This window comes from Canis lupus, chromosome 19, assembly GCF_011100685.1.
Source record: "Canis lupus familiaris isolate Mischka breed German Shepherd chromosome 19, alternate assembly UU_Cfam_GSD_1.0, whole genome shotgun sequence".
NCBI classification, from domain to species: domain Eukaryota; kingdom Metazoa; phylum Chordata; class Mammalia; order Carnivora; family Canidae; genus Canis; species Canis lupus.
The window spans coordinates 30,968,591-30,988,479 of record NC_049240.1 but is presented as its reverse complement, the minus strand read 5'-3'; the positions used below and the strand labels follow the sequence as shown (position 1 = coordinate 30,988,479).

The following is a 19,889-nucleotide window of genomic DNA, read 5'->3' as shown; positions in this document are numbered from 1 at the left end:
CGCTAGAACCCAGCCGTCCAATCATCGAGAGTTCCATGATGCTACTGGTTTCTCAAAGCCCAGAGTCAAGCCAACTCCTTTCCTTGTTTCTGCTAAATAAATGTCGTCGTCATGTTCATACCATTAATAATAGCAGGAAGTCAATCTGGCCATGTAACGTGAGAAAGGTAATAGTCCCACGTCAGGAAATCCTGTTGCTCAGAGTCCCCTGGGAATGTTAACTTTCCCACTCTGCCCCCACAGGCATCCTGACCTTCTGCACAGTTGGCTTCCCCAGGCGCAACGAGGCCGGAAATGCTGGGCCCTTGGCCAGAGTCTGATCTGACCTTCGCCCTCTGGTAGCAAAAAGTCTTTTTCACGTAGCACCTACTGGGGGTAGGAGGCAAAAAAGGGGCCACCGGGGAGCTCCTCCTACTCCTGGGCCTGCCCTTGCAGGTAGGTGGTGGGCAGTGGGTGGTGGATGGTGGGTGGTGGGCCGTAGGGAAGGGGAAAAGCTGCCAGATGGATGCTCAGACGCGCTCACTCCGAGGTGAGAGGTAACTGGGACGAGTAACCCAGCCTCTCTGCTTCCTTGCCTGAAAGTGAAGCAGAGTGAGGTGAGGTTCAAATACACAGGCGGGCACATCGAAGGTGCCAGTGGCTTCGCAAGGGAGACTCTGCTCTCTTCTGCAGGACGGGGGAGAGGGGCTGGAAAATAGGGAAGGACCTCCCGCCGAGGTGAGGCACACGAGGACTCAGAAACTGAAGCAGTAACCCCCCTGCAGGTCCTCCCTGGAGAGGAGTGCAGGTGGCCCGTATCTTCGACTTCGTGCTTCACTCACGGGCTTATTCTTCTATCCAGTGATCTTATTGTGTGACATACACAACACTCATTTATTTTCACTCACAATTACCTCCCTTCTTCCATCACATCACCCTGCAAGTTCGATTGTAACATTATTCAATTATCCACTCCCTCGACAAATAGAAATAGAGCACCCACGAAGTGCCAGGCACGGTGAGGTACTAGGGACACGGGCACAGTCTTGCCCTTGAGAAATTCTCTGTCTGTCCGGGAGGCTGACCCTGATGGTACAAGAAATGTGCTAATTACTATAATAGTAAGCCCTTCAAGGGAGAAGTGCTAGGTGCTAAGAGAGCTCAGGTCACCGACCTGCTCCAGCCTGGGTCCATGAACACCTTCTTGAAAAGGTGACTCTTGAGCTGGGAGCTGGCAGGGGCTCATCTGGCCAGCTTGCCACTGTCCCCACCTGCCCCTTCGCCTGACACCAGTAACTCCGCTGTCCTGCTGGCCCCTCTCCTTGCTGACTTTGCAGCTCCTGCTTTATCGTCCTGCTGTAGCCATCCTTTCCTTCGTGGTGCCAGACTAACCTTGAACTCCGGGTGGTGTCCATGCTGTCTGTCCTTGGAGGCAGACATCTCCTTCTCAGGCCATAATCTCTACCTCTGAGAATCTCAGCAGCAAGTCCTGACAACCCACCAGGTTTGGGAATCACTGCTGCAGAGACCTCAACCACTCTTGTCATGATTCCCTGACACGTGCCCCCCAGCCCCACACTCACTGTCCTGTGGCGGGTACAGGACGGGAAGACACGGTTCCCCCCTTCCCCAAGCTCACAATCGAGCAGGCCAGCAGCATCACAGAACCCCTACATAAGTGATGCAGATTGTGTGGGGCGCTCAGGAGGCCCGCGGGAGGATGGTTAACCTACCCAGGGGTCAGAGAAGACTCCCTGGAGGAGGCAATGTCTGAGCTGAGTCTGAAAGAAGGAAAAGCAGACAGGAGCAACATTCCGGCCACAGAGAGCAGTGAGTATAGAGGCAGGGGTGGAGATGGGAGCTGGGGGAGGGGTAGAGAAAGGTCTTTCTAGAAATGACAGATAGATCACTGCTGCTGGAGTGTAGGGTGTGAGGGGAGCTTAATCCAGCTGGAGGTATCAGGAAAACTTCCTGGAAGCAGTGGTACATGAACTGAGACATTTGATGGACCACTTGGAGCTGGCAGGGAGGAGGGAGAAGGATGCTATGAACTGAAGTTGGGAACTGTACTCATCAACAATGCTATATAACTTACTCCAAAACGTAGTGGGTCGAAGCAACAATATCTATTTATTATCTTGGCCTCTGTGGGTCATGGTTGATGGCTCCAGCATGGTATCTGCCATGAGGTTGTATCAATGTGCGGGCTGGGCTTACCTGAGGCTGGAGGATCTGCTTCCAAGGTGGCCCCTCACTCACCTGGTACACCGGGGCTGGCTGGTTGTTGGCCAGAGGCTTCGGTTCCCACCCCGCGCACCTCTCTGCAGGGCTGCTAGGGTCCTCACCGAAGGGCAGCCGGCTTCTGCCAGAGTGAATGACCCGAGAGACCAAGTGAAAGCCCTAATGTCTTTTGTTGTGACCTAGCTTCAAAAGTCACGTGCTTCTGACTCCGTCTACCTGTCACATAGGTCAGCGCTGTTGCAGTGGGAGAGGGGCCACTGCCAGGCCAGTCAAGGGAGGCCCTTGCTTCATGCGCAAAATGTAAGGCAGGCCAAGAAAACTCAAGACCACAGGTAAGTAATATTTTGAAAAATCAAAACTAATGCAAAAACATCCATGATGAACAATGGTCAATATTTAAAATACAGACCGAACCCAAGGGGGCTGGGATCAAGATGGAGCAGGTGAAATGAGCTGGTCAAGTGCAAGGTTGAGCCCTTTACGATGGGAATCCCAGGAGGCCAAGATCATTGAGGCCTTTCTAAAGACTGGTGACCACAGGGTGGGGCCCATGAGGCACAGACCTCTCTGCACACTTCTCATTTAGGAGCCAGGAGGCTGAGAAGCAGGTGTCTAATCCAGGTCCAAGGGCAAAGAGCTGAGGGTGGGAGATCTGTTTCTCCACTGAGAGTCACTGAACCCAGAGAAAAAACCCACAGGCAATTCAGATATAAATGGTAGCCTCATGCCTGGGGGATCAGAGATGGAGGTTGTCTTCATTTCCCAGGGCCACCATAGCACATTACTGCAAACTGTGGGATTTAAAATGACAGAAATTTTCATCCTCTTACAATCCTGGAGGCCAATACTCTGAGATCAAGGTGTCAGGAGGTTGGCTGCTTCGGTGGACTGAGGGTGCCTCTCTCCTGGTGTCTGGGAATTGCTGACAGTCACTGACCATCCATGGCTTCTGGACATATCACTCCAACTGCAGCCTTGATCATGCTGGAATGGTTCTCTACCTGTGTCTGTATCCAAATTTGCCCCTTCCTACAAGGACACCAATGACTGGATTAGGGCCCACCCTAATCCAGGGTAACCTCATCTTAATGGAACTACATCTGCAAAAACCTTACTTCCAAATAAAGCCACACTCCTAGGTCCAGGGAGGTTAGGACTTGACCAGATCTTTCAAGGCCACAGTTCTACCCCCAGTAGGAGTATCAGGTTATTCTAATGGAGGGCTTGCTGCATCATTAGAATTGGAAGGGAGACAAATATTTAAAAATTCACATTTCATGCATCTGCTTTTTAAAGCGCTAACAGAAAGCATCAAGTGCTCTTGCATAAAAGGGAAAAAAAAACAATAAAACAACTACTTCCATTCTGTGTGTTCCGATCTGGTAGGAGAAAGTGACAGAGTGCACAAATGAGCTGAAGGGGGACGCAGAACACATGGAAGCTGAGACAGGCAGACAATCTCAGAGACATGGCCAGCAAGAGGGGAGGATGGTGGCAAAGGCTCTGAGAGACAGGATCTCTCCCAGGACCTTCCAGGAGCCTGCCACTAGAGACTTCCAAAGCCCCACTGCATTTTCGCAACAAAGGGCCTAATAGGGAATTCCCATTTTGTTGCTCTCCACTGGGGGTGGATGACATAGTAAGATCAGTATTTGGCCTGAAATCTGGGGAGTCTCCACTCCTGCTCAGACATGGTTGCTCACAATTTATCAACTATACTTTGGTTACCAAGAAGGTGTCAAAAATGAGCAGGTTGGAAGGGACTGAAATGAGTTCCAAATTCAGGGATGGCAAACAGGTTTTGTCTCTCATGCCATGCCTCCACTGGTAGTTGTCCAGAGCACTGTGTGAATAAGATTCCAAGTGCAGAGAGCCATAATTGATTAGCTATGTCTGCCTCCGGTGCAGGAAGGTCAAGTGGCACCTTTATGCATTTGCTATTCTAGACCTTGTACAAACATTGTATTTTGAAGGTGGGAAAAGTGAGACCACGGAAGAAAATATCATATGCCTGAGGCCTCTTTGCTGGCGCAGAGTAGAACCCAGTTGGATCCCACCACCCCCAATCCCACTACACACTGGGCTTTCTCTCTCCTTAGCCTCCATGTCGGTGAGCAGCAACATCCATCCAGCTGTCTGGGAGCTGTCCTCAGCACCCTCCTCTCTCACACCCTGTACACTCGGCTGCCATGTCCCATTCGCGTGCCACTCAACTTGCTCTTGAGCCATCCGCTTCTCTCCATTTCTCCATCATCCCCTAGTCCAAAGTTCTTGTTCCTTGAAGGACACTTGGCAAAGTCTGGAGACCTTTTTGGTTGTCATGACTTGTGGTGGGTGCTACTGGCATCTTGTGGGTAGAGGCCAGGAACGCTGGTAACCATCCTACAATATACAGGACAGTCCCCACAACAGTGGGCCCCACATCCGGCCCAGAACTTCAACAGTGCTGAGGTAAAGAAATCCTTTCCTAATCTGAGCCACCATCATCTCTTGCCTAGACAAGGTCAAAGACCTCTCAGTCAGCCTGCCTGCCTCCATCTTGTCCCTATGGTCCATTCTTCACCAAGATACCAAAGTGATATTAAAATGCAAATCCTAATACTGTACTTCCAAACAGATCCAAGCTCCTCACCATGCCCAGCGGATCGTTGCGATTCGGCCCCACCTATCTCCTCAGCCGCACCTTCTGCTACCCTCTTGCTCCACTTCTGTGCTATATCATCTTTGGCCTTCCTTCAGATCTGAGGGAGCCATGCTTCCTCCTCCTTCAGGGCCTTTGCAGGGGCCCTTCCTTCTGTTGGAAACACCAACCCTCAATCCCAACATCTTTGCCTAGTTAACTCCCACTCAACCAGCTGAATTTATGAGGAAGGTTCTCTTCACCTCCTTCTCTCTTTATAGTATTTATTATTGCCTGTAACCATGTGTTTGTGAGGTTGTTTTGTGATTGTCCTCCTCCTCCCAGTGCACTGGAAGTCCCCTGTAGGCAGGAGCAGTATCTGTTTTGATCACTCCCACCCATGTTTTTAGTGCTTCATATTGTATCTATAACCTCGTAGGCTTTCAAGAAATATTTGTTGAGTGAATGAATGAATGAACAACCTCAGGTCTCCAGAGCCTTTGGCTCTTTATTTGCCCTACTATAATCAAAGTCTTTCTCTGTTGCTCTTCTCTGCCCTTCATATTTTTCCTTCTACCCTTTCTCTTTCCATTAACTGTCATCTTATTCAGCCAACGACTATATGTAAGGATTTATTGTGCTGATTAAATGTCGTTCTTTGTGAAAGAAATTCAGTTGATTTTCTTATTTGCATATCCTTCAACTGATGTTGCCAGGAATGGAAAACAGTCGAATATAATGAGCTGTCTCTGCTGGATGGACGCCTGGCACCGCCTGAAGGCAGGCATTGGACCAGGTGTCCTTGGGCTGGGAGACAAAGTCAGTGGCCAATAGTTCCCCAGCCCCAGCTCCAAAGGGGACATGGTTGCTGGCTTCCTGACAAGGCAAAGCAGGTCCTCCTCCGTCTCTGTCCAGGGCTGACATTTCTCAATCTGCAAGACTTGGTCAAGTGTCATCTTCTCAGAGAGGCCCTCCCAGATGACCTATCTAAAGTAGGCCAAAGAACAAAAAAGCCCAACTGAGGAGGCAAAGTATATAACTGGGAAGAGGTAGGAGCCTTGAAACATTGTGGAATCTTCTCCCTTATGCTTCCTACTATATACAGTAATTAAATGCCTCTGGGTCAAGCTAGTCTTAGTCAGGTATCTTGTTACTTGCAGCTGAAAGCACTCTGATGCCTTTTTACCATGTGTATTGGCCTACTCGGGCTGCCATAACCAATCACAAAGATGGGGGTGGCCTAAACAACAGAGATCCATCATCTCACAGTTTTGGAGGCCAGAAGTCTGAGATCGAGATGTTGGCTGAGTTGGTTCCTTTTGAGAGCCCAATGAGTGAGGGATTTGTCTCAAGCCTCTCTCCTTGGCTTAGGTATGTCAGCATTTTCCCTGAGTGATCATATCATCATCTCTCTGTAAATGTCTGTGTCCAAATTTCCTCTTCTTATTAGATACCAAGCATATTGGGTTAGGGCCACCCTAATTACTTGTTTTAATTTAATTATCTTTTTAAAGATTCTCTCTTTAAATACATTTACTTTCCAAGGTAGCAGAGGTTAGGAATTGGGGGGTGGGTGGGTGGGTGTCTCGTAACGCCATTGATCCAGAATTATTACCCATCACACAAGGCTCACTCTTGGGGATGGAGACAAAGACCAGGCATGGCAACTGTTGCCTCCACTTCCCTCACAGTAGGAATTGTTGGTGAGAGCCCCATATGGCCCCACCAGTGGTCTGGGGCGAGAGAAGGCAGGAGTGAAAGCTTCTCTCCAGGGCTTCAATCTCAACAGTCCAAGGAGAATCACACCAGAAAACCATGGCGATGACAGCAGTGACCACTACTCATCACTTCCACACAGCAGGCACTTCACTGTGGCCTCGAAAATGGGGTCTCCAACAACAGGACTGAACTCAGAGGTATTAATTGCAGGTCCAGGGTCACATGGCTAGTGTGGCAGCTACAGAGGTGCCTCTTTCACCTCCTTCCAAGAATGAGCCTGCCCTTCAGCTATGTGAACACAGGGACTCCTACCCCCAGGGCAGCACCTTTGGGATCTCCTCTGCTTCTGGGTCAAGGCCTTCCATTTCCGGGGCAGGCAGATCAGGGACTGAACCTGGCAGGGGGAGGGCCTAGGACCAGGCTATTGCTACCCAGCCTGGGAAGCCTCTGGGGAGCAGTCGTGGCTTCACACCTCCCTGTAGGGTCATGTGGGCATGTGGGTTTGAGGCTCTAGTGAACCATCCTCCTCCAGCCACCTTTCCTCTTTCACAGGCCTTCCTCCTAATAAACTCCTGTCTATTGCTCAGTGGACCCAAATTGGCACTTCTGTGGAGGGCAGACCAGGCTTGGAACCATGACTGCTCTGGAGAGTTTCAGAATAAGAGATGGATTTGGGGGGGCGCCTGGGTGGCTCAGTTGGTTAAGTGTCTACCTTTGGCTCAGGTCACACTCTTGGAGTTCTGGGATTGAGCCCCACATCTGGCTCTGTGCTCAGCTCCTGTCTACTTCTTCTCCCTCTGCCCCTTCTCCCTCTGCTTCATTCCCTCTCTCTCTCTCTCTCTCTCTCTCTCTCAAATAAGTAAATAAATCTCAAAAAAACAAAAATAGAGATGGATCTTGACTCTATGAGCCCTGAGTGCAAACCTGGTGGCCAATTTCACCTAGACTTGATGGGTACATAGCCAAGGTACCCAGGGTCCCAGGGATTAGTGACAGTCTTGCCCAAGGTCACCAGCTGATTGCTAGATCCTGAGGTTTCCAAGCTCCATCTGAGCCCCTTGCATGGGTGAGGACTTGGACTATCCAAAGTGACTCAGAGCTATAGCCCTGAGGTATGTATGAGGAGAGAGGAGACTGGGGACCTGGAGAAGCCAAAGGTCTATCACTGAGCTGCAGGACAGCAAGGACCCTTCAAGGTGCTGCCCAAGAACCTCCTGATGATGAAGAACCATGTCTCCCAGCAGCAGAACACAGAGGCAGCAAGAGGTGGGCAAATGAGAGGGGCCTAAGCCCCTCCTCCCTATTCTGCATTGCCTTTGCCAAGAGAGGCACCATTCCACTTCTGAAGTGGGCAGAAAGCCCCTTTCTTGGAGGATAATTGGGAGTCTTCAGGGAGATGGTGCGCAAAGAGCCCCCTGCCTGGAGCCTGGGACTCCTGCTCGGGCCCATGGTAATCATGTAGAACCAGGGCTTGAGTGCAGGCCTCATCACACACTGATTTATGACTGGATGACCTGATACCTCTCCGAAGGGGCTCCTGAAGTCACCTTACAGCCCCCACCATCTCCAGAGCTAAAATATTTTGTGGTCAACAGGAGAGAAGGATGGACACAGCTGGACACATCTCTTTGATTCAACAGGCACAAAGCACAGCTATTTCTTTTCCAAGGGGCTTCCCAATGGAGGGCCTCCCTTGCTCCCTCCCTCCCTTCCTGACACTGCTTAAGTCTGGGCGATAGGGGACTGACAGGGCACAACAGGGTCTCTCCAAGTCTGGCAGAGAGCAGGCAAGGGCAAGGGGAGAGCCTTTTCCTCAGGCTCCTACATGGGGCTGTTCTCTTGCCAAGGCAAGGGTTCAGGGCTAGACTGGGGTTCCTCAAAGTAGGGGCCTAGATTGTTCTGTGAGTAAAGGAAACAGGGTCTGCCCATTCTCATCAGGGAGCCTCTGCAGGATGCTGCCCCGTGGCCCTAATGTCCATCTGCCTGCCTACCCTGTTGGGCAAGTTGTCTGAGCTGAGCATTTGCACTCAAGGCCAGTCCTTCAATGACCTCCCCAGCAACAAACACACTCCAGATGTCTTCACAATCAAAGCACCCCACTGGCCCTGGTTGTAAGCTCTTAAAATGTGCAGTGCATGCGTGTGTGTGTGTGTGTGTGTGTGTGTGTGTGTGTGTGTTTCCAACCATTGTAGGCAGCCAACATAGAGTAACAACAAAGCAAACACTTTGGAACCAGTCAGATCCAGTTCTGCTACTTCGAATTACTACTCCCTGAGCCTTGGACTCCTCATTTGCAAAGGAGGTTAATAAGGCATCCTCAGGTTGCTACGATTAGATGAGATGATGCAGCAAAGCGGAGTCTCGTGTCTGGTCTTGGGTGGTCAGTGTTTCTGAATCCTGATCTGACAGCTGTGGTTACTTACCTGGCACAGCTGAAACATCTGTCTAAACAGAATCTTCTTGTGCACACCCCCTTGCGTATCCGCACGCATAAACTCATGTATCTGGGCACATGCCTGCCTACACACTGGAAATCGGAAGGATCTTGGCTCATGTGTACTTTTGTGTGTTCAGATACATGCATCGCGTGCATGTCACACGGTCCTGCAGATACACGCGCAAGTACACACATGCACACATCCCTGCATGTATGCGGCGTGCACATATATGGTCCTGCAGGCACGTGCACTTACCACACACACATGCACTCCTCCCTACACACACACATACGGTGCACATACAGGTGCGGAAAAACAGGCTGACAAACCCCAGAGCCAGACCAGTGAATGTGGTGAACTCAGGTCCCAAGAAAAGGAGGGAAGAACAGACTTTTTTAGCTGCTCAAGGGCATCTTGAAGTAAAAACAGGCCAGCTCAGGTCTGCCAGAAGGGGTGCTGGGCAGCACAGTGACCCTGATGCCCCGAGCCCCTCTCCCATCTCTTCTGGCTCAAGGTCCTCATAGAACTCCCCTGTGTAGTCCAGATACCATATAAAGGAGCAATTAAAGGTGCCACTAAAAAGGCGGGACACTTCTTGCACACCCTCAGGATCAGGGTCAGCGCAGGATGGCTGGAGAGCTGGAGGTAGAGGGAGGTGCACCCCTGTCCCTGTAACCCATTTGGTCCCTGAGAACCATCCGAAGACCACAGGGTGTGGGCATAGACACCTGCCCAGTGGTGGCGACTCTCAGTCCTCAAAACTGTGTGTGGTCAGGGGCTGTGGTCCTCGGAGCACAGGGAGGCAGCAGGAAGCCAGGTTGTTTATCTGAGAGGCGTGGCTAGGAGAAGGAGAAGCCAACACTCAGGATCACACAGGCTCCTGTGTGAAGAAGAGTGTTCAAACCTTGGCACGCAGGGGCCTGCCTCCCACGGGCCCCACCTAGGACAACCCGGGGAGAGGGAAAGGAAATTAATATCAATACTAGTAGACTAATAAAACTGCATGTCATAACAATATATTGCTATCATTGAATTGTACATTTCAAACAGGTGAATTTTATCAGATGTGAATCACCCCTCAATAAAGAGGTTTATATGTCTCTCCTCCCTTACTCTACTCTGTGGTCTTGTGTCAGGCACTCTGCAAGTTTTTTAAGCGGAGTATCTCATTAAGTCTTCCCCAAAGGCCATTCCATATGTGAGGGGAAGGTATGGGGTCTGGTCCAAAGTCACCCCGCTGTTTAGTGGTGGAGTTGGACACTACTGAGCAAGATGGGCCAGCTGGGTCATTCATTCCTTCTAGTATATAGTCAGTCAACATTCATGCACTGAATCTGGATGTCCCATAGGAACTGGGCCAATGGTTCCTAAATCCATCATCCTACCGAAATGTCATCGGGAATGATGGAGAACAAAGGGCTAGTCTTCAGCTAGCCCTCTGTTCCTCATCAAAGAATGCTTCTAAGCGCTGGTTTGGGGACCCGCTCCTGAGTCCTGCCTCAGTGGGTCGCTGGACCTGAGACCTGCTTGGACCCTCCAGTACCCCCTCTGCTTCCCCCTCCCCCTCGGACCCTTGGGGTCAGGTCCTGCGCTGGGGGAGGGAGGGAGGCGGCCCCTGAGGCAGGAGGAGGCTGAGTCACAATGCGTTTGTGCTCAGGTATTAATAGAAACATAAAACCCCGGATCAGCCATTTCTTCCCCCTCTGGACAAGCCCGGACAACGCGGGCTTCAGTGACTCTGACCTCTGTCGCATATTAAACAGAGGCGGGCGGGTCACATGGACATCTCATTAATTCACTGTAACCATGGGGGGTGGGGGAGGATGTTGGGGTGGGGACACAAAGGACAGAACTAGGTGCCTAACATTATCAAGGTTAACTAGTGATCCGGTGAGGACACTGGGGAGGGGCAGGGTCCCCAGGGGTGCGGCCCTGGTGAAAGGATAAATTAGTGCATCCTTTGTTTGCCTGTCAATAGGTGCTTCCAGGGGAGCCCCTCGGGGGCTGGGGAACTTTGTTTGCCAAAAGCCCTTAATCCTCCTGCAATCCTGTTTACATTCTTCATTTGCTCTGCAAACCTGCCCCTCAGAGATAGCTTTGGGGGGAACTGGGGCCCACTGCTATTGACACACTGCCTACTGGAGAGACTCAGTCCTGAAGAGCTGCTCTTGGCCACCACAAGCTGGGCCAGGGGCTCCAAATGTACACAAGGCTCAACTGGATGCACACATGCGCGTACACACACAGACACAACACCCCACCTGACCTCAGCATCTTGCTGAGCAAGTGAGAGTTAACTTCCTAGTTCAAGCGCATTTCACCCTTCAGCTAAGTACCTGACTTTTCAAAGGTCAGAGGCACTGCAGGGCTGTCTCTGTTCTCAAGAGGCCACTCCTCCTCCCTCTCCCTCTTTGCTAGGCTGCAGGGGAGGTGGCTGCGCCTTCAAGGCACAGTGGTCTCCAGGGTACAGGGGATGAGCCATCTTGTATGCAACATGCCCTCCAGTTCTGTGGCGGGGGAGGGAGGGTCCCAAATTCTGTGCACTGCACCTAAGCCTTGCAGAAGGATTGCTCTGGGCCTTGCTGCTCATCCTCCACTCATTCCCATCATACCCCCACCTGCCCCCCGGAGCTGCTACCTGGTGGCCTAGCTACCAGCCCAATAACCCCTGGTATAGTTGGCTAATCTGCAGTTCTTGGCTATAGGGCTGACCCCTTTGCAAATTCACCAGCCACTCTCAGCTCCCTTCTGGTTCTCTTTCAGACAGCTGAAAGCCTAAGAACCCCGGGGTGCTAGCTGAGGGCCTAGTGCTTTCTGAGACTATGTCACTCTCTACTCTGGGGGCAGTGAGAGCACATGCTGGGGAGCCTGGGTCCTAGGATCCAGAAGCATAGGGGATAGCGGAGGAACAGCTTCAGTCAGCATCACTTCTGAGCTACGGAGTTTCTTTCTTCTCTCTCTCCTGGGGTCCGGCCCGGGCTGCCAGGGGCACAGGGTCCTGTGGAACCCAATAGCATGCTCAGCCACAAAACCTCCTCTCCCCACCCCCCGAATGTCCCTATTGTCTGGCTCAAACTCACCTCCTTGTCACATTCTGTGTCCTCTCTACCCTACTCCAGCTGAGAGAAAACCTCACACCTGGAAACTTCAGGCATTGCATTTGATACCTAAAGGACAACGTGCAGAACTTAGAAACCTTTTTCTCCTGCAGGAAAGCCCATCTTTCAAAACTCTTGTGCTGTGGGCTCCATGGAGATCCCAGTCTGGCTTCACGCATACTTTCCCTTTGGGCCTTGTTTGAACCCTAATCCTCCCTGAGGCTCTGGGTGCCTCTGGCAGGCTACTGGGAAGGTCACATAGGAGGAAAAGAAGAAAAAGCATGTGCAGTCCCACTTACCTAGATGTATGATTTCGTTATATAAGTTGTCCCACCATTATTCGAGGGAGCTGTGTTGCAAGACCTCCAGTGTCTACCAAACCCTGTATATACTATGTCTTTTCCTATATATGCATGCCTCTGATAAAGTCCGATTTCCACGAGGCAAAGTCAGAGATTAACAGCAATAATTAGTAATAAAATAGAACAATTATAATAACATACTGTAATAAAAGTTATGCAAATGTGGGTCTCTCTCAAAATACCTTACTGTCCTATACTGAGCCTTCCTCTTGTGATGACGGGAGATGACAAAATGCCTACATGATGCGGCGAAATGAGAATGATGTAGGCAGAGTGACATAGTGTGAGGTTACTGTTGACTTTCTGACAGATCAGAACGAGGATCATCTGCTCCCAGGCTACAGTCGACCGGGGGGAAGGAACTAAAACTGTGGATGAGGGGGGAATCCTGTATATGAACTTTGGCATTGGGGAGGGGAGGTCCTGGTAAGGGCATGGGCCAAACACAGAATGGAGCTGCCCCTTCTGAGCCCTAGGATCTCCTGGCACCTTGAGGAGAGAGCAAAGGAGCCCTGCCACTTCTTAGTAAATGGCCAAAAGCCTGTGACAATTGGAACAAGAAAGCCTGTTACACAAGGTATGAGGATAAAGAGATGAAACTCCTAGTGTAGGCCAGGGGCCTCAAGAGGGTGACCCTGCACCCGTACCACTGGGTACACATAGAGCTGCCCCTTGCCTTGCTCCCTCTTGGCAGGTTTTTATTTTGTGTGTGTGTGTGTGTGTGTGTGTGTGTGTGTGTGTGTGTGTGTGTAAGATTGTATTTGTTTTAGAGAGAGAGCGAGAGAGAGAGAGAGAGAGCACACAAGCCAAGGGGAGAGGGAGAAGCAGGGTCCCGGCCTAGCAAGGAACCCCATGCAGGGTTTGACTCCAGGACCCTGGGATCATGACCTGAAATGAAGGCAGATGTTTAACCCACTGAGCCACCCAAGCCCCCACCTCTTGACAGATTTTAAAGCCCAGCTAGACCATTTGGGCCTGGAAAGTAGGAGCCTGTCCTGCCTTCCCCTTCCAAACAAGCTTTGGTGGGTGTGGCAATGCCAAGGCTGGTGGACACTCTCCCCAGGTGTGCAAAGGGAGAAAGGAATCCTCTGCCAAGGAGAGGTTTTAATAGAAGAATGAGACCATGAGGATCCCGAAGTGATAAGGGGCTCCCCTCACTCCCGCCCCAAGCTGCTGGGTACTGAGGGAGGACAGGGGGAGTGAGAGAGGGTCATCTCCCACTCGGACCACTCTACAAAGACCTGCTGGGCCCCTCCTGCCTCAGTTTCCCCACGGTGCTGTGGACATCAGGCTGGAGCCAAAGGGTGTGGGAGCCGTGGGTCTGAAGCGCACCACAGTTAGGAAATCAAAAGCGATCTTTTTCTTGCTGCCAGGGAGGGTGGCGCGCGTGAAGGTCAAGATAAAACCCGCGGGGGGGGGGGGGGGGGGCGCGGAGTGTTTTGTTTGGCGCAGCCGGCTGGGCTGGCCGTTGCCTCGGTAGCTGAGAACATCGGCTCTGGTCACGCTTGCCTCCGCTCCAATCCTATTACTCGGTGCGGTTGGGCTCCGAAAATAGCCCCTGTCAGCCCCATCAGCGCGGTTCAGCGCTGCCACCGCCACCGTTGGCCACTGATTGTTCCTCGGACACAGGCATCGTTAACCCCTCCTGTGCCAGCCGGCCGGGGCACCTGGGCTGAAGGCCCACCTCTGGGGAAGTCATGGTCTTTTCAGTCCCCTTGGTCGCTGCAGGGACAACCAAAGGGCGCCTCGGCCCGTGTTCACTGGCGCGACTTGCTCCCCGCGGGTTGGCGCTTCTCGCCAGGAGGAGAGCAGGAGGAGAGCAGGCCCGGGGAGGGGACGGGACTGGCCCAAGGTCATCCGGCCGGCGCGGGGCTCAGCCCACGCCCAGCCGGGGCTGCGTGATTCCAAGGCTGGGCTTTGCCACTGTGCGCTACACACTCCACTCTAGACCCTGCCGAAGCTCTCCTCAAGGCCTGGAGGCTCGGGGGCCAGCTGGGGGGCTGTGAGATGACCACAGGTGTTGAAACGCGGCCTCCGCCCCAACCCACTCGGTTACGGTGGGGCAGGGCGCAGGCATCTGGATTTTTTTAACCAGCCCTGCCTGTGAATCTGAGGATAAAGTGCACTGGGGAGACCCCGGCTGTGCTGCGGCTCTGCAGGAATTCCTCCCAGGGAAGGAAAGGCGATGACCTTTTTGGTGCCCCGCAAGCTCTCCGGCATAGTGACGTACACTAATGTATTTCTTTTCATAACAAGTCAGTTTTTCAGATGAGCAAATGGAGGTTCCCTTCACTGCACCAGATTGTCTCTCAAGAGAAAAAAGTCAACAATTTGAGAGCAAAGACCATCCTGGAAAACGGATGGATGTGTCACATAGACCTGAGTGTGGCGTGGGCTCCCCGGGGAAGGGAGCTGGGACTGGGGTTCCCAGCACAGGTGGGCCCTAAGTTGTGGGAGGGCTTCCATGAGGTGGTGCAGGTCACAGGGGAAGTCCAGGGCTTGTTGTCAATAATATCTGAAATACACCGAGACCTCACTATGGACAAGCCTGTCCTAAAACCCTTCTATCAATTTATTTAGACTTATAAGGCAGATTTTGCTATTATCCCCCTTGAACAGGTAAGAAGACAGAGACACTGCAAAGAAGCATCTGGCTTCAGAACTTGGGTCCAGTTATCATTAGAAGTGTTCTCTAGATGACAGAGGAATCCCAGGATGATGGCAAGAAAGCCCTGGCCTGCCAGGAACTAGATCGAATGCTCCTGGAGCTCTTCTGGCCCTGACCCACTGGACGAGGCACACGGCTGAGGCCTCCTTGTGGCACAGTCCTAGGACCAACCATCCTTGGCTTCTGCAAGCCACATCTGGGGTGCTTTGAGCTCCCAGGCCATGTCGGGCTCAGCCCCCTTCCACTAGGCTGAGCTGCTGAGCGGCTGATATACTGTGGGCTCTCTCTCTTCAAAGCACCTCAGGACAGTCTCTTCTGGTGGTTTGAACAGTGACCTCCAAGCCTGTTCCTGCTTGGGCTCTATCCTGGTCAGTCTTTGCTTGTGGACTATTGTCTTTTATTCTTTTTTAGAATTTACTTATTTGTTCATGAGACGCATGGAGAGAGAGGCAGAGACATAGGCAGAGGGGGAAAGCAGGCTCCCTGCGGGGAGCGTGATGCAGGACTCCATCCCAGGATCCCAGGATCATGACGTGAGCCAAAGGCAGCCGCTCAACCACTGAGCCACCCAGGTGCCCCGACTATTGTCATTTAAATCAATCTGCCTGCAGAATTCTGGGAGAAGAAACCGAAGGCTCTGAGTCTTATGTTACAGCCTTGAAACTTACAGTGAGGGATGTAGGGGTTTTGAACAGTCCCAACCCTCTGTGAAGCTTGGAATCCGACAAGGCCTACAGGTGGAAATAGATCCCTCATGGTGACTTATATACCTTGGCCTTTACTTTGTAGCTATTCTTTTATTAAACCCTCAAGTCTTTCTACTTCAAGTGGATAATCTGCTTCCTACTATTACCCTGGTGGGTACAGTAGCTCAAAAGATACAAAACCAAACTAGTTTAAAAAAACAAAACAAAACAAAAAACACTTGTTTCAATGGACCAGAGCTTGAAGCCCTGAGATGGGCAGCTACGTGCTAAGACTGCTCAAGATTTAGTGGCCCATCTGTGCCTGGGCCTTCTGTTCCTGCTTCCCACATTGGTCTTCCCTTCACATCCCAGGCCCTGAGATCCTGCGGCCTTGTTTGGGAGAAAGAGAGAACTCAATCTTTCCTCAGGGAGGAAACCCAGAGCCAAAGGCCATGGGCTCTGGGCCCCAGAGCCCTGGAGGTGAAAGGGAGATCCCTCATTTCAGGCTGGCTGTCCCCGCACTGGCCTGAGACCGATGGCCAATGTAAGGACCACCTGTCTTTGTCAGACTTTAGAGACTTTTTTTTTTTTGTTTTTTTAACTTTAGAGACTTTCTTAGGTAATCTCTACTTTGTCTGAGTTTTCTGCTCACTCCACCCCATCTGGGGGTCTCTCCTATCTTTTCCTTCTGCTAATGATCAGTAGGCTGGCTGAGGCCCGGGATGCCCTGTACTCCTTCCCCTTCTCACCAGGTATGGACACAATAAAGCTCCCTGCCCTGAAAATAGCACCCGGTATCCCCATCAACTACTACTGATCATTGCTGAAAATTCACCATGAACCCCTAAGACTCTGATGAGACATATTCCAGCGGCGTGTATTGGATGAATTGGAACCACCATATAAATGAGTTTATCAGAGCTCTACCTGAGGAAAGATCTTGATAAAAGGAAGCACGTATAAGTCACAGCTCTCAGCTCAGACTTGCACAAGTCTCACAGGGCATTTAGGAGTCACTGAACGGAGAAGCCCAGGGTTACCTGCTTTGAGGCATACAGCGTCCTGGGCATCAGTGTCTCTTCACCTCTTGGTTCTATTTCCCTCCCTGCTACTTCTATTTCCAGCAGGCAGTCCTCACTGCAGGTGGTGACCACCAGAAAGGATGACCAGCCCTGGTCTCCAGGCTCACTCCCGTCTTCTGGGAGAAAGCACGGAACCTTATGCTTTAGCTCCTGCAGCCCCTGCGTGTTGCTGGCCTGCTCAGTCCTCACACTACTCACTCTGTGGCCTCAGACACGCCTCTCCCTTTCCAATGAAACCAGCTCCTCCCCAGACAACAGGTACTGAGAGTTGGGGTGCTATAGCCCCCCAAGGAGGATCAGGGTGGTGCCATCTGCCTAGAGAAGGGAGAGAGTGGGGAGGAGGGAGAGATGGGCTTTGGGAAGCAAGGAGGAGAAACAGAGGCACAATGCCTCACCCTTCTCCCTCCACCTGGCTCAGCTTCTCTGACCTTCCTAACCTTGTCTCCAGGCTCAGGCTCTTGCAGCCTCCATGCCTCTCTGGTTGGGCATTTCGGCAGCACACAGGAATGTTTATGGTCTCTTCCTCTCCACTAGATGGAAAGCTCCTCCAGGCCAAAAGATATATATTACTTAAGTAAATAACAAATGCTCCCTGCTACTCTGAACTCTGTAAAAGTTGCTAACACGCACACATAGTCCAGCATGGATATCTCTAGTTAGTGGGTAGCCTTCCACATGATCATTCCAGACTCTGAGGTCTTGGAGCAGCATCCTCCCCTGGGGCCTTCTGAGATATCCATGCACATCTGGCTAGTGAGCACTTGAAATGTGGCTAGTACAACCAAGAAACTGAATTTTTAACTTGGACTTTGCATCCATTTAAATTTAAATAGCCACCAGCATCTAGTGGCTGCCGTCTTGGCTGGCACAGCCTTGGAGCTCTCCAGTGGATCTTCCTATTCCAGCAGGAAGGCAGAGAAGAGGAGAAATGTGGGAGAGGATTCTGAGACAGGCCTGGGAAGTGGCATTCACCTCTTCTGCTGATGTTCTGATGGCCCAAACCCACCACTTGACCACAGCTAACCGCAGTGGAGCCTGAGAGCTGTAATCTTGCCGGTGGAGATTGGGGCGGGGGGGGGGGGGGGGGCGCGTGGGGTAGGGGGCTGGAGATAGAGGAGTGAGTTTTAGCAAGAGTTTGCCACACACTGTGCTGAGGCACCTCTACACTTTCCAGACCTAGTGGTGCCTGGCAAGAGGCTGGCATTCAGGAATGGTTTTTAATAAATAGATGTGATCATGAGTAAGAGCATGTGTCTAAATATCAGTATGGATGAAGCAGTGGAAAAAGGAGTTGGTAGGGAGAATCTTAGGCAGATTTCTTCACTGCTCTAGGTCTCAATGGCTGCTGGGAACTCCAGGCTACCTCCCTGATACCAGGTTCTCCCTTCCAGGGCCCCAAAATCTGGGGCAAAATGCAAAAACTTCAAACACAGTCAAATAACATTCATTTAAATAGCAAATATTGACCCTGCCAGGAGATAAGCAGAATACAAAGTACAGAAGCACCATGACAAACTCCCTGCCACGCCAGGCGTGGGAGGTAGGTCTCAAAGCTGGGACCCTGAGGTCAGGGACGGGGGGTGGGGTGATGCCTTTAACTGAACCCATGTACAAACCAGCCACCAATGAGGGATTTGCAGGCTACATTCTAGGAAGCAGGGTCTCTGGAGGTAGGCGTGCCACCGAAGGGACCACATGGGGCAGGGAAGGGATACGGTGGGGGTCAGGGGTCCTTTTGGCTGCATCTCTGACTTGTTGCAGGTCTGTAGGCGAATCTCTTCCCTGCCCCACCCCCACCCCTAGGTTTCCACAGCCTGGACAAGGAGAGGTCTAAACATAGAGTTTCTGAGGCTCCTTCAGCCCAGCGGACCTCAGATTGACTGTTGTCTCTGCACTCCAACAGGCTGCACAGACTCGGCAAGGCCTTTGGCCTTCAGAAGCCTCTGTGTGCCCAACTATGAAATGAGAGGAATGCTGTTCACCTGGGGATGTCAAAAAGCAGTACAAACTTTGGACTTACGGTCAGAGTAGCAAGAGACAGACGGACCACCTCCTTGGTATACCTGGCCCACCCTGGGCCCTAGCGTTGAGGCCTGGGGATCTATGGAGGTGATGTGGTCCCACAGGTCTGTCTCCCTCAAGGAAACTGGGAGCTTCTTGAGGAAAGAGGCCATGCCAGTGGCAAGCTGGTTCTGAGCCAGGGCAGGGGTAAGGCTGGGGTAAGGTGTTTGCTCACCTATGATATGGAAACCCACACCGGGCCAGTTGCAAGCAGCGAGGGTATCACTAGCTCAAAAGAGATGCCCACAGGAGCAGCAGGCTGGGGCTGTCCCAGAGGGATCCCCAAAGGCAGCCCCGAGAGGAACCTCCCCTCACCTCAGGTCAGACCGTGTGTGAGCCTGTTAGAGCACACAGAGCAGGCTGGGGCATCTCCTGGGCCTACCTAGCAGCCAGCCTCAGGGACCCCTGGCCCCTGTGCATTGCCTCAGCCCTGGTGGACTTAAAGGAGGCTCCTGGTAGGGAGTCCGGGCCAGGCTTTGCATGGCAGAGACTATGGGCAGGCTAGTCTGGAGGGTCCAACACAACCTCACTGGCACACTGGTGAGCTCTGGGCACCGTTTCAAGGTCTCTCCAGGCTGATTGGTATTTGGACTTCTTCTGTGGAAACTGGCTTCCCCAAAGGGAGCACCCTAAGGGAAGCAGCGGGAAGCTGTGTGGTTTAGAACTCAGGTGGTGTCACTGCTGGCTCCAGATTCACCTGTTGGTGGGGGAGTGCAAAGGCCCAGTGCAGGAGAGCATGGGGTGAGGTGTATGGCTGTAGCCAACTAGGCCTGCTGAAGGGGGGGCCCCCCCACAGTCAAACTTTCATCCAGTTCCCTGCTTTTGGGGCAGCCTAGGGAGGGGTAGGCTTAGAGGGTCTGATTCAGAAAGCACTACTAAGAAAACGCTGGGTTGTGGCTTTCCAATAATATGATAGTTAATTCTATTGGAGCAAT

At 51.9% G+C, this 19,889-nt stretch overlaps 2 long non-coding RNA genes across 2 annotated transcripts; one reads left to right on the top strand and one right to left on the bottom strand.

Annotated features, from left to right (window-relative positions):
* Window positions 1–261: 261 nt before the first annotated feature.
* On the top strand, window positions 262–17,955 carry LOC119864472. Its single transcript, XR_005374077.1, has 3 exons — window positions 262–435; window positions 2,448–2,552; window positions 15,077–17,955. It is a non-coding gene; the product is annotated as an uncharacterized LOC119864472 (long non-coding RNA).
* LOC119864473 lies at window positions 10,026–13,821 on the bottom strand. The gene is made up of 3 exons (XR_005374078.1): window positions 13,699–13,821; window positions 12,078–12,164; window positions 10,026–11,995 (listed from the first exon to the last, which is right to left on the bottom strand). It is a non-coding gene; the product is annotated as an uncharacterized LOC119864473 (long non-coding RNA).
* Window positions 17,956–19,889: the final 1,934 nt, after the last annotated feature.